Here is a 14785-nt window from a genome sequence, read left to right on the forward strand (position 1 = left end):
TCTTTTAATTGTATCAGATTTGTTGGGTTATACAAAAGACAATCTCTGTAGTTGGATATCATTTGTTAAAACCAGCACCAGGATTTGTTTGCGTAGTAGAAATATATTGTAGCTTTAATTTACCGTATATTTGTTGCCCTAGATTATATCGTATTCAGTCGACATTTATTAGTTTTATAATATATTTAATTTTACTATAACTTGGTATCAAGCTCTTATGTGCAGTTAAAGTTTGGATTCACCTTCTGATTGACATAGTTAGAGGACTTTACCGCCAGTTAGATAAATTTTCTTGCTGAAACTTGATTAGATTCTCGTAGCATCTCAGTTGAATCCAGACACTGACTTTGTTAAAGGTAAGCTAAGGCTTAGTGTTATTATAACAAGTATTCTAGTCATTGTCTTTCTCGATAAACTCTAATTTTTAAGTCTAGTGTCATTGGACAATCAACAGTATTTATTATTTTATTTTAAATCTTTTGTTATGATGTAAATACAAATATTAAGTATAAAATAGTAAGACATCAGACTAAAATTACACCCTAAAATCATGATATGTCACTATACATTACCTAGATTAATTTTAATTTTTATTACAAATCAGAGTATAATCATTTGACAGGTTTCTATAATGCATCAAGATGCACATTATACAAGCAAGATTTATTTTAAACTTAAGATACATGCCTATATACATATATATGTACATATATACAACATTATCTCGGAAATATGCTCTTATATATACACATATGTACGAATCAGGCACAGGCGAAGAGATACATTCCTTCTCGCTCGCTCGCGTATTAAGTGACGAGAGTAAGTGAGAGATAAAAGAATGCGGACCGCATGCCTCTATTTCTCATAATAATGATAGCGTCATAGTGCTTCTCTCCTTAAGCATCATTTCGACGTTATTGTTTATTATATGTACCGCTTATCATAAAAAAATAAACTGAAAAGAAGGATTTTTTTAGTAGTTTTTCATTAGCAATTACGAATTTCAGTTTCTTGAAAAACAGTATTAACAACGGCAGCTCATACATTTTACATAAATAATGCCGTATAATGTAATTTGAAAAAGCTCCGAAAACGAAAAATAATCAAGTGAGAAAACAAAGAAAATTCGCGAATGGCGAAAAGAGCTCCACGTTTTGTGTTAGTGAATAATTTTCGTCGCAGGCCACGAATTGAAAAGTTGCGCAATATTTGCGCGGCCTAAAGGGCCGGATTCGGGGGGCGGTGATAAAATTTCATTACGATCGAAAAAGGCGGCTAAGGTCGCGGTCCGGACTCTCCAGGAAGGGCGCCCGAATTTTAAATGTGCTATGTGAACAAAATTTAATTTCCAGTCAGGTCCGCGGTGGCGCAAAATGTCCGCCGGCCGCTGAAATCAGGTGAAAATTACGTGTGAATAATAAACCCGAATTGCCTAATGAAGTTGAAAGCCGAATTGTCGGGAGCTGGCCCCCGGAACGGCACTGATGATGGAAAATTCGTTTTTCGGCACACAAAATTGACTATTCCTCGCGCCGAATGAGCGTGAGAGAGGCGAGAGGTTTTTTTTCACTGGCGTTGTCGTCTTAAATCGAAATATCTAAAATGGAAAGAAAAATAAACGATGTCGCTATAAAGATAAAAATGGTTTTAACTAAATGATATTTTTCGTTATACCATTCATCTTGCATATTAAATGCGGTGGTAGACAATTTTAATGTTTAATAAAGTAAAAAACGTTTAAATTTATCTACAAGTATTATTTATTTCCGTCTGAACTACAACACTAATATAAATGCAAATAATGCATATGATACATAGATTGCTAATTATCTTGTAAATTTAATATTAAAGAATGCATAATTTATAATTTATATTATATTATATTTTTAGTTCACAAACGGAAATTGAAAATAATACAAAAAGGTTAGCAATGCATAATTAAATTATACGGTTTAGGTAGACTGCAGCAACTCAATAACCTAGAGTTATTAAAATTTGTATAAATTTACAGCAGTTTGTTATATAAGTTGGTTATTATGGTGTTCTGTATTATTTTTTATTTTAATTATAGAAATTTTTCGAAAATTCCCATAAAATATTTTTTGTTACAAAATTAAATTAATTTATTATTTTAAAGTCTTAAACAACAGTGTGATTTGAATATATTAAATTTATGGCATAGGAATTTTTTGGTAACGCTACAAAATAATTGCTTAACAATATTAGTTTTATGACTGACTTTAGGATTTACGACAAACATACATTTCGTTTCTACTTTCTTACCATTTGTCGGTCAATGAAAAATATAAAATTCAAGGATCAATAACTATATATGTACGTCTACTGGCTAATTAGAACAAAAGGCAATTTTATCATGTCAATACTAACTTTTTTTTTAAATACTAGGAAAAATATCACGTAATGTAAAAATAAACATGCATTAAATATTTTCCTGTATATAATATAATGATTTTTTGTTATTTGCGTTTATTTACCATTAAATAATAAATTTAGTATAATTTATCTGCCTTAATATTGACTTAAATAGTTGTAAATTTAATCAATAAAAATATACTGTTATAATATATTTACATATTAATGTATGATACATTTTTTTTATGTGAATTTGGATCAATTTATTATTTATTGTGAAATTGAAAACATCGAGAAATTAGAATCATTACGTTTATTGTATGATATCTAAAAAATAAGTATGGATTTTTAGGGTGGTAACACGATGTAAAATACACATACATATGTTACAGTAAATGTGTATTTTTTAATAATTTTATATTATAACTAATAAAAGTATAATTTTACTAACTGTTATATGAAATTATTTTTCAATAAGTTCTAACTATTCAATATTTATTTTTAGTAGCGAAAATATTATCTAATTGATGGTCGCTAATTAAATGCTATATAAAATAGTATATGCTTCTAAGACATTTTGTCTAAGAATCTCAATTCGACAGTTGCGAGACGTACACTTGTTGTCAAAAATTAAACCTAATCTAAACAAATTGAAGAAAATTATATGTTTAAGTTTATAAGTTCAAAAGCTATAGTTAGTTTTTAATTTGATTAAATACTTTTAAAAAAAATTGTATTGACATAAATGCTTTTAAAAAAAAGCACGTCTCTTAAGGCAGCTGTCATTGAAATTGTGATAATGTATTCCGATATGATTTCACTGAAATACCAGTAATATTATAATGTTACTGGTAGTACGCATTTTCAATTACAAATAAATAAATAAGCTCTTATTAGTATTTTTTTTATTATTAGAGCATAATTACATAATCAAAATCCTCTGAACGTGTACAAAATGCTTTACTAAGAAACAGGTTTTTATTAAATTACATTATAACTTCAGGCATTTTAAATATACATTCGCATTCACCGCATATCTTCTGAATCGTAACATGCGAGAGAGATATATGTTTTACAAGATAAAAAATCCAATTCGTTTTGCAAGATAAAGGAAAGATGCAGCTATGCTATAATATAACAAAACCCAATATCACTTGAGAATGTCATTTAAATCGCGGCTCGACATTTATACCGTTGGGAAAATTGCCTAGAACTTTTAAAAAGTATTTAAGGTGGCTAAGTAAAAATATTATTAAATTAGACCTTTACATAGCATAAAGCGATGAAACACCTAACTAAGTATAATAATAGTTTCGTCAGTATCACTTGTTTTATGATACTTTCTTTGAAACTTTTGACTTTTATTGCGCTTAGGTGTATACCTATTTTATCTTCAATATTACTACATTAATCGACACTAATAAACATCATATAAAATGAAAATACTAAGAAAAGGCGTGAAATAGTATCAATATTATTATTATGTTACACTAAAAACAATTGTCATAATTAGATATTATATAATATATACAGAAGTAGTTACACTTATGTATTTATTATTAAATGCTTAGAACACATTATCATTGATAAATTTTAAAAACAAAGCTAGTCAGAAAATGCTGGCACTCGAAAACGCAACTTTAATTATCTTTCTGCTTAATTGACTTGATACATGTAGCTAATTCTAAACAAGGTTTTTAATTATGTTAACACGTTTTTTTATTGATGATATAGCACAATTATTAACTTCCGTATCTACCTCAAATCAAACAAATAATTTCAACCGTCGAGGCCAATTATATCAACGTTTCGTGACAGCGAATGATTGGAAAAGGATAGACCCTGACCCGTTTTCCAAGCTGTTGTAGCCGTATTTGGACATCTGCTTTTAGTCAAACGGGTAAACAACAAAATTTAGCATTGAATCGGGTTAATTAGGTTAAGATTAGTTTGGTAACGCCACAGAGAAGAAAACAAGGTTCAGTTTGGATGCAAAGTATAATTAATACAAAATTTATAATATATTTATTGAATATATTATATTATTTTTTCTTTTGAAATGAAAATAATTACAAAGTTAAATATATTTGTCCTTGAAACGCCAAAGAGATTATCTTGGAAAATGTAATGCGGTTCCTTTCCATTGTCTTTTGCGCCGCAGCGTTACAGCTGTAATACTATTATAACTTTACTTATATACACTTTTAAGCTTTTCAAATACACTTTTGGTATGCTTTAGAAGTCTGCTGGTGAATATATGCTTTTAATAATAGTACCGGAATCCTTACATACGCTTGTCAGTTATATTTGAAATTTAATATGGGTAATTATTTAACAATACCCCGACAAAGTAAATTAAGTAAGACATGTATGTAGTAGAATAATTTTAATTTCGTCGCGGATATTGTTCTCAATTTATTTAATATTTATATATTATATTGTTACAATTTTCTACATTAACCAATTATGTAAAAAAAAATAGGCTTACAAAATATTTATAAAAAAACATACATTTTGCAACCATTTAAGGCACTTATTATATATTATGCAATTAAATATTTTAATTTATCACGGTATTATTCAATCAATTTCAGTCTCAAATTTCAAGAATTATTTTTGAGAATCCCTTGAGATTATTTATTTATTAAACATATTTTAAAGGTTTTGAATAAACGTCAACAATGCTAAGTGTAGATTAAAATATAAAAATCTAAAGATTTTGTAACATATTTTTGCCTTGCAATAATAAAAACATGTCGAATTGATTTATCAAAATGAGGCTTGATCCCAGGTATTTTAAAAAAATTCATAGATCGTACTGAATTATTGATGATAAAAATACATTTAAGATCAGTAAACTTAATCCTAAATCTTTAGAAATGTTTACTTACAAACTAATACTATAACAAAGTCAGTGACATAATAGTTATGTAATAAAAATGGCAAATAAATTATTTTAAAATATGTTTTATTTCATTGCCATTTTAGATACGCACATTAATTCTTTTTTTATATATTAAAGATCTAAATTTTCGTATAATAAGCACTAATGTGTCGTATAAAATATGAAATAGTGACATTATTAAAGTGCTTTGCTTTTCTCGTAACAAAACCCTAGCATTTTCGTTGCGTTAATTTAAATAATATTGCCACTGTTAAAAGCAAAATTTTAATTAAAATGTCAAAAATCGAATCAAAAATAAATAGTTTCTTTCGGGAGGAATTTCTTTGATCAAAATAAAAATTATCAAATATACAACGATCTAGGGATGTTACATTTATCTTTGAGGATCAAAAGCATATTTAAAGTAGAAGGGCCTTCAAGAACAAATTTAATTAATATGGATCAATCATGCAAAACGCGTTAAATGGACACTTCTTATTTGTCCCATCCACAAGCAAAGCGCCTGGGCCTTATTCAACAGCAAAACTGAACCTTTTTTAGCCACAACGCACATAATCCCCTATAGGGTTTGGTCCAATTTTGGCATTAGCGCCCGGCTGTGTGCTTGCTGTGTATCCAATTTCTTTGAAAGGACACAAATCCCACGGCAAACACACAGTGCCGCCATTGATCGACGCCAAAGGTTCACGACCGGCGACTCAGGTTCGACATGTTGTGGTACGACCCCAATCACGGTCGCGACCCGCTCCCCAGCAAACATTTACAGAACCGTGATAGCCATCCCCTACGGTGCTACTGTAATTATGCCGAAAATAAGCCCTGCATCTGATACATGATTGCTGCTTTTGCAAGTTTTCGTCAATAGCGAAATCGTAATTGCTACCGCTAAACCCTCTAAAGCGGGGGGGGAAATGTGTGTGTATACAAAAATTACAGCTACCAATCAGAATCGAATATACAGATCCAAAACAAACAAAAAAAGGTTAAATGCTTGCCACAAATAAAATAGCACAAATAAAAATAATTAATCGATTCAAGCTTTTTTACTTATAACGAGCTTTTATTTTTTCCTGCCGACTTCATTAATAATAATTTGGTTCAATTTTATGCGTGATAATTCTAATAGTAAAGCGTTTATTACATATAAATTATTAAACACTTTTCTTAAATTCTTATATTATATGATATAAAAATATAATACTTATTAAAATATTTAATGTATGTATGAGTTAAAAGTCATTTTTCTCTAGTATTTATTAACAAATACCAACATAGTTTGATATATTCACGTAAAACATTGGCTCTTGTTTCATTTATTAAGCGAACGAATCTTTTTTATTTTGAAGACATTGATTCTTAAATTGATATATTTTTGTTGATTGCAAAATGTACACGGAAGTCGTAACAAAATGATTGCTAATGTTAATTCCTAGAGTCGTTCATAAAACTGATATTGTCAAATATTGTTTTCGGAGTGTTAATCGGAAATATCTGTCCCTTTCATCTTACGTGCTCTGAACATAACTGATTTAAAAAAGTTCTCCGGTTGTAAGTTATTTAAAAATATTAGTGTTATTTAATTTTCAACATTAAAACATTTTAAAACTTCAAATAAATCGAGTAATTCAGAAACATTATTTTGGATTTTTCTTAAGCTATTCTTGTGAAATAATTCTCGAAAAGAAATATTAGTATAAAATATATCTTATTTTTATGATATGTTTTTTACTTCTAACAATTAAGGAACACTAATAGTCATATTAAAAATACCATAATTACTAATTAATCTTAGAATTTTTCGAGAAATAATTCTTAAAAAGAAATATTTATTATTAATAATTTTTAATATGACTATGATAGTGTTCTTTAATTGTTGAAAATAAAAAAAAGATCATAAATTAAAGATATATTTTTAACTAGTGTTTCTTTCCGAGAATTATTTTGCAAGAATTTCTTAAGAAAAATCTGAAATTATGATTTTGCAATACTCGATAAATTTGAGAAATTAAATGCACAGCTATCCGACTATCGGTCAGATAGTATTGATTTGTTCTCATCAAGGCACTCGCAGTTAGTTAATGCATCTTAGATTAATACTTTATTACCATTATTATATATAATATATTTTATTTGAGATTATAAATATTTTTATGTAGCGTTTTTTCTGTGTACAATTCATTTGCATATAGCTGTTACGCTTTGCACGTGTATTCAGATAAATGCTTGTAAATTTAATCGTAGAGGTAAAAATAAATTTTATTATTTGATCTGTGTTATTTTCATTTTGATGTTAAATGACCAAAAACAAAAAAAATACAAAAACATTTGTACTTCACCTTTATAAACGTGAACAGGCATTTTGCGCATGGTCTTATATTAAACTATCGTATAATGTGATTTTTTTTGGCATGTATCATTATTAACTTACGTTATATACTATGTTTGTCTCTATGTAATATTATGACAATTCAGATTTCTTTTCTTTTGTCATGAAAATCGGATAATACCTGACATATATCTTGAAGCATTTATTCAGACGATCACAATAGCTCTTTTATTATATATGATAAAGTAACTAATAGCTTTCCTAGATATATCTGAAAACTAATAAGTATGTCAAGACCATAAGAAAGACAATTACCCGGAACCGTAAAGTATTAAAAGCTCTATCGCAAAAATTTATTAGCTCGATAACAATTATAATTATTGTTAGTAGAAAGTATTTCACTTTTAATTATCTTATAATCGTAATAAACAAGCGTCACGCCCTATCCTGTTTTTCCTGCGGCAATAAAGTTGTCGAGCGTGCGCGACCTCCCTTACTTTTCCGTGTATTGTATTATATGTTGTTTACCCATTATTTGTATTTTTTGCGATTGTTTGATATTCGCTGAATTACGCTGGTAACTGTGTTGTGCTGATAATAAAATTGATATATTTAACATATAATAAAATTTCCCTTCGCTGTTAATTGTTACGGACGAGCGATCATGATACTACCAAAGCCATTTTATTATTTCCGAATTGTTTTTAAAACGAGGTCATATTAATTTATTATATAGTTGCGGTTAAAAAGTAATTTAACCAATTAATGTTGTGCTGAACAATTATCTGTTAATAGGTTAATAATAGACATTACATATAGCATTTGTTAATTAACTCCGTTACTTTTTTTATAATAAACTGTTTACTTAGATATAATTATAATACTCATAATATAAGTAGCACTCATAGTGAGTCGCAATTAAAATAATACATACGTTTTATTTTATAAAGTACACAATATTTATTTAAGATTATATGAGAACTTAAAATTTACTTATTGTATATATAAGGTATCAATCATATTTTATATAGAATAGTCGCTACTGTATATAAAAAATACATAGTTATTTATAGGTTTTAAAAAATCACTAATTTGTATTTTATTTATTTTGTAAGACATACAAATGGTAAAATTTTTAAAACTTGCTGTCGGTCCCTCACTATCGTGAGGTACCGCATCTATTTAGTGTACAAATCAAACACCGGACCATCAACTTTTTGGGTTATACATATTATTTTTGATTTGTTCTGATTTTTTTAAATCAAAATCTGATTTTCAAATAGTGGTAATCATCGTATAATATATATACATTAGTATTTTATATTGTTTTAGGATAAGAGTATTTTTTTCGTAATTAAAACATTTTTAAATACTTACATGATTTTTAAATAGCGAGAAATATACGTATTTTTCAAATAAAGTAGTAATCGAATTGAGTTATTAAATGTTTGTGAACGTTGAAATATAATGGATGCTAAATCGGTTGCTAAGAACAAGAAATCTAGCTGTCAACGCAGTTTGACAGATAGTTGTCATACACAATTTGTTTCTAAACACATCATTTCGTCGGTAAGCTCTTTGTGATAAGTTAAATTAAAATATTTTAATTATATTCTGAATATCCATTCATAGTCTACTACACATTTTATCTCATATTACCTGCAATATTTTATTTTCTAAAGAACATATACATATATGTATACTACCTACTACCTATTCTATAAAAAAATGTCTAAATATGAAAAAAAGCATAAGAATCCTTTACATAGATACTACAACAGTTAAGTTTATTATATATATTTATTTAATGCCAATATTTATTAAATTGTTTTATGTGCTAAAAAATATTCAAAGATCTATTAGGATAGTATTGTTTGTTATTTTGACCACCATTAATTTAATATTAATCAAATTTTATTTAATAGCCATGATTGCCAAGAATAAAAATCATAGATTTTCAGTTAATTATTTTTAGATATGTATTGTATTATATTTGTTTTATTATTAGTTATTTACCATTTAAAACCACATTATTATTGGTATATACATATATTTGTCCTGACTTTAGAAGGGGAGAGTTTTAAAAACGATTATTTTTTACAATGACCAACAGTGGAAGTGATGGGGTAATCATTTTTCTAATCGGCCATATTGCGGCTTTTCGGAGGGAATAAAAGTACATAAACGTTCGATTGCTGAATTAATTTTGCATGGAACAACCAATGGTCCTTAAACTGTATTATTTTATTTACCTAAGTAAATTAATATTTTATTATCTGTACTATCGCTAAATCTTGCATAAAAAACAACAGAAAACCACAAAAATATCGAAGCATTTGAGTACACAACGATACGATATTTATATACTACTATGTAAAATTTTATGATTAGTTTCATTAATTACTAATTAATTATTTGTAAGTCTTAAATTAAACTGCATATTAATATCAATTAGTTTACGAGCTCTTTTAATATTTAAAATATTGATAGCTTAATTAAAACTACGAACAATTTATCTACCATAATAAAGAATTACTTATAATTGCTTACTATACAACTTAATTAACTTAAATTCTAGGTGGAAGCTAATGAAAGCAATTTATATTTGAATTATTTTAAATGAATATTGGAAAACATTGGTTGTCTATCAACATTAACTGTTGAGTCACGTCTTTGGTTAATTTTATTAAATTAAACTTTCCTTATCTTCTAGAACTATTAGACTGCATTCTATCTTAATTTAAAATTGGGGTTGGACTCTCTCTGAATAAATATACGTATTAATAAATACATATATTTATACAGAGGGTTAGGGGAAAATTGATTGTAGATTTTTTTCCGGAGTTTTTGAATTTACATTTAATCATAAAAACGTCTTAAAAAAACTGGAAGCGATCATTCAAAGAAACGGTACATTAAATATAATTTCTGAAATTTTAATTATTAAAAGTAGAATATATAAAATGTTTGATTATTTATTTATCGTAAAATAAATAGCAATTACTGTTTTACATAAGTTTCTTTTTGATAAGATCTAATTATAAAAAAACTTAATAATATACATTTTTTATTTTCAATTACATATAGTTTTGCAAATACTAAAATCCGTACACTTGATCGTCTCTAATATTTTAATATATTATATTAGATTAATTTGTGGTATTAATATAATTTTTAATTTCGTCACAATAGAATAATATTCAAATTCTTTACAAAAATGAACATCTTTGAGTTTTAAAATATTCTATGAGTTGCAATAAAACCTTCAGATTCTTAATTATACTTGAATTTAAAAAAAAACTGTAGTAGCGAAATATACTCAAATTATTAGTTTATCCATTGTTTCTTCTTTCCCTTTATATTGTAAAAGATTTCGTAAGTTTTTTCTTTCTAAACCGTAACCACCAACGTTTCATTTTATATATTTAATTTATCATATTGTATGTAATAGAAAAATTGTTATTATTAAAGTAGTTATAATTCAGTAACATTAATATTTCATAATAATGTGCTTGCTTAATTAATTATAAAATTAAAATGTAAGTTAAATATAAAAAAAACTATGTCGGTTCAAATACGACATGTACGTAAAATTTTGTGTGAATTACCATAATAAATAATAATTATAAGCATAATTTTCAGTTAGCATCCAAGATTTGCATCACATACTTTTACTAATCTGACAGATAAATATAAAAAATATTTATAAAGATATAATATAATTTATTCGTAAATAATTATTGTATTTTAATCCATATCTTAAAAAGTTCATTAAATAAGGAAATATGCAATTTTATTATTAAAAATCTATTTGGATCAACCATCTTAGATTTGGTTTAACTTACGTTTCTTAATCTCACGGATATATATAAATTTTAGGAAATTAATGCAAAATTCAGTTATGATTACTATTTGTGCATTATTATAAAAACGAATAAAATCTAGAAGCTCAGGTTATCGTTAAAAACGATTGTTATGCATTCAATTAAATTCGACTAGGATTAATAAGTTAAAAATACTACATGTAAAAATAAAAATAAAGAAAATCTAGAAACGTAATAAGTGCAAACAATGGCTTATTTGTATACTTTAAATACATTGTTAAGAAATTTACATCTTTAGTATAAATACGTATTAAACGACATAGATTAATTATTTAATAATTTATAATTTATGAGGGTGTGTCCATTCCGAAAATTCATGACACACCCACAAAGAAAAAAAACTATAAATAACTAAGTCTCACACTTTCTCTACTCTTTTCAAAGAGCGAATTAGCCCAGCCGACCCGTCCATAACATTTTATATAGTTATAACTTTTTCACACGACCCGTATCAGAAAAGCGTAGCTTATTAAATATTCGTATTTATTACAAAGCACAAACAAGGCACACACGTTCGCCTTTCGTAAACCATAATTTATGCAAACACAAAGCCAAAGTTGGAACAACTTTCAACATAAACAACATTAAAAAAACAAACATTATACATAGGTAGATATACCTTATGAAATTGAGCACTGGAATCATCCAAATGTAACATGATGGTGATCATTTTCACTGCACACTCATCTTAAGGGTTGGGTCCTTCTTGTTTTTAGGGTCAAAACCTAAGGCTAGTTCAACATTACGTATTCATGGCGCGACACAGTTAGGCAATTATACCCACGTTAAGGGTTCATTATTAAACGTAAACACTGAGAGACTACACACTCTCCACATGACCCAGTTTTATTATTATTTAATAACTTTTTTTATTTGTAATAAAAAAATAATATATCACATCTGTGCTGTTGGAGGTGACCGGCGATTGATATTATTTTTAGGTTATGTTTATTTTTTGTTTATTTTAATATTAGTTTTGTATGTGTTATTTCACTAATTTGGTCACTAGTGTTTCATTTGTGGTTGATTTTGGTTTGAAAGCATGTTTTTTTTGGTTAGGTAGAGCGCGGATAGCACGGCCGGGCAGCTCATGTCTGACTGGGGTTGTTCGTGAAGTTGACGCCGCTCGCAGCGCCGGAAAAGCCCGAAAGCTCACGAAAGCTCCCGAAGTGAGGCGACTTATTGATGTGTATGAGACGCGCTATATAACGCAGGGCCAACGTTGGTCTTTTCTGATTCGGATGCGACATTCTGACAAGATTTTAAAAAGTGGCGTGCGTATTAAGCGCGTGGGATAAATAACTTTATGTGAAACCTACTATATAATATAGGTCGAAATACGAATCTTCAAGTAAATTGATAAACACAATTTTTGAACACGTCTCTATTTTTAAAAAATAATTCACATCACATCCTTCATAATTTTTTCTTCTAAAATCTTTAATACATTTTCTAAAATGTCTAAGCATTTTAAAAATATAATATGTCGATGAAAAGAGCGGTAGTTGAGGAAAATTTATGATTTTTGTAATCGATTCGTGTTTGGTTTAAGACCGTTATCACTTGTTAAAATAGTAGTAATGACAGGGTACGAACATAAACATATATTTTTTACATTTTTGGATATCTTTTGTATACATTATTAAGAAAAACTGTATGAGCAAACTTTCTTTAGGTACTCTAGATGGACTTTGACGCGTTACCTAATGTTTATTATTCAGTTTGTGAATGAAGCGTCATACCATACCATGTCAAAAAATTTTCTATGAATAATATTAGAAGGCCCATAGTTTTTTTTTTTAATAATAAAATGAATGATAATTTTAAAAATATTTTAATAAATGGCGGCAATAAACTTATCAATCTAAACTCCAGGAAGGTGTTTAATTATTATATTATCTAATTTGTCAAATACAGTGAATTTTACCTTTTAAATTTTTAATAAAACCTACAATTTCCCCTGAGATAATTTTGCAAATTAAATTATTATTTACCGCAGATGCTTATATTTTTCTTATTGCTCTATTTACTTTGTTTTAAGTTCATAATGTTTAATTTTTGGTGATTTACTGCAACATAAAAAAAGCGTTAGGTATTTACTCTGTCTTTGCCTGATCTGTGTAAGTCATTATATTTTTTTGAATTTTTGTGTTTATATTTTTAGGTGATTTTTTATAACGTCTAATAAAATCGTTAAATAACTGTACAATTTTATATTTCTTTGGCTCGTTATTTTCATCGACAGTTACTTAATTCGATTGTATAAAAGTTTGTCACTGAATTAAGTTGAAGTAGAATTTAGTTTTCCGGGTAATCAAACAGTATATCAAAGTTTAAAATATTTTATTTTGTATTTAATTGTTTAAAAAATATAACTGTGTTTTATCATTTTCATCGTAAATATCTATTTCCTTGCTTCTTATTTAAATATTTGCCGAAAATGACTAGAGTAGAAGATATCATAAGTTTTAACATTCACAGCAATAAAAAAACAAACAAATACTGTAAGTTTAAAGTAGGTTTTAGTTGCTGGTATTAAGGGATTTCATCACTTGTGAATTGGGTCCTTTCTCCACATCTCTCTTGTCGTTTTGACCTCCTATATTTGGGGTATGTTCTGGGAGGTTTTTACGTCACAATATTATTTTTTTATTCTGGTTTACCGGTTGCATCGTTATCGATTTAATCTCTCAACTGTTTATCGTTTTTTTCTATAAAATATATTTTTTTCTAAATGCAGTGTGTTATTGTAGATATGTTTGCAAAAAAAATATTAGAATATAATTTTAGATTTTATTAAAGAACTGTAGTTTTTCCGTCGTATCTTTTATTCATAAGTATATATTTATTTTATTTTATTACTTAAAAAAAGTGCTTTAACTCTCAAAGAAATAGTTATAAAATACTGTTTTAGTTGCTGGTACTAAAGAATTTCATAACTTTTAGAATTTCTTGTATATTTGAGGCATTATCTGGAACATCTTATGTCACAATATTATTTTTTTGCAGTTTTTTTATTTGCTTATATAAATAGTAAATATTTTGTAAATATATTTTATTTCAATTTTATTGTAGATGTATTTACCAATGTAAATATATTAATAAAATTTTATTTAAAATTTAATTAAAATAACGTTAGTTGAATATTTGATACGTTTTTTTTATTACTTTAATATATGAAAAAAATGTGTTGTTACTTTCAAATAGATAGTTATCGAAAACCGTTATTTAATAAAAAAAATCATATTTATATGTCACTTATTACAAGACTATTATGTGTTTAATATTTTCCCTTGT

The 14785-nt window shown here is 27.1% G+C and overlaps 1 protein-coding gene across 1 annotated transcript in view; it reads right to left on the minus strand.

The window, feature by feature from the left end:
* The window catches only part of LOC148229578 (limbic system-associated membrane protein-like), a 56014-nt gene extending 43425 nt beyond the window's left edge, over window positions 1-12589 (minus strand). Inside the window, exon 1 of the mRNA XM_088197107.1 lies at window positions 12108-12589. The gene's annotated coding sequence lies outside the window, so the exon portion shown is untranslated. The remainder of the gene's footprint in view (window positions 1-12107) is intronic.
* Window positions 12590-14785: the final 2196 nt, after the last annotated feature.

This window comes from Plectrocnemia conspersa, unplaced genomic scaffold (genome assembly GCF_051122295.1).
Source record: "Plectrocnemia conspersa isolate PC_06_02 unplaced genomic scaffold, ASM5112229v1 ptg000011l, whole genome shotgun sequence".
NCBI classification, from domain to species: Eukaryota; Metazoa; Arthropoda; class Insecta; order Trichoptera; family Polycentropodidae; genus Plectrocnemia; species Plectrocnemia conspersa.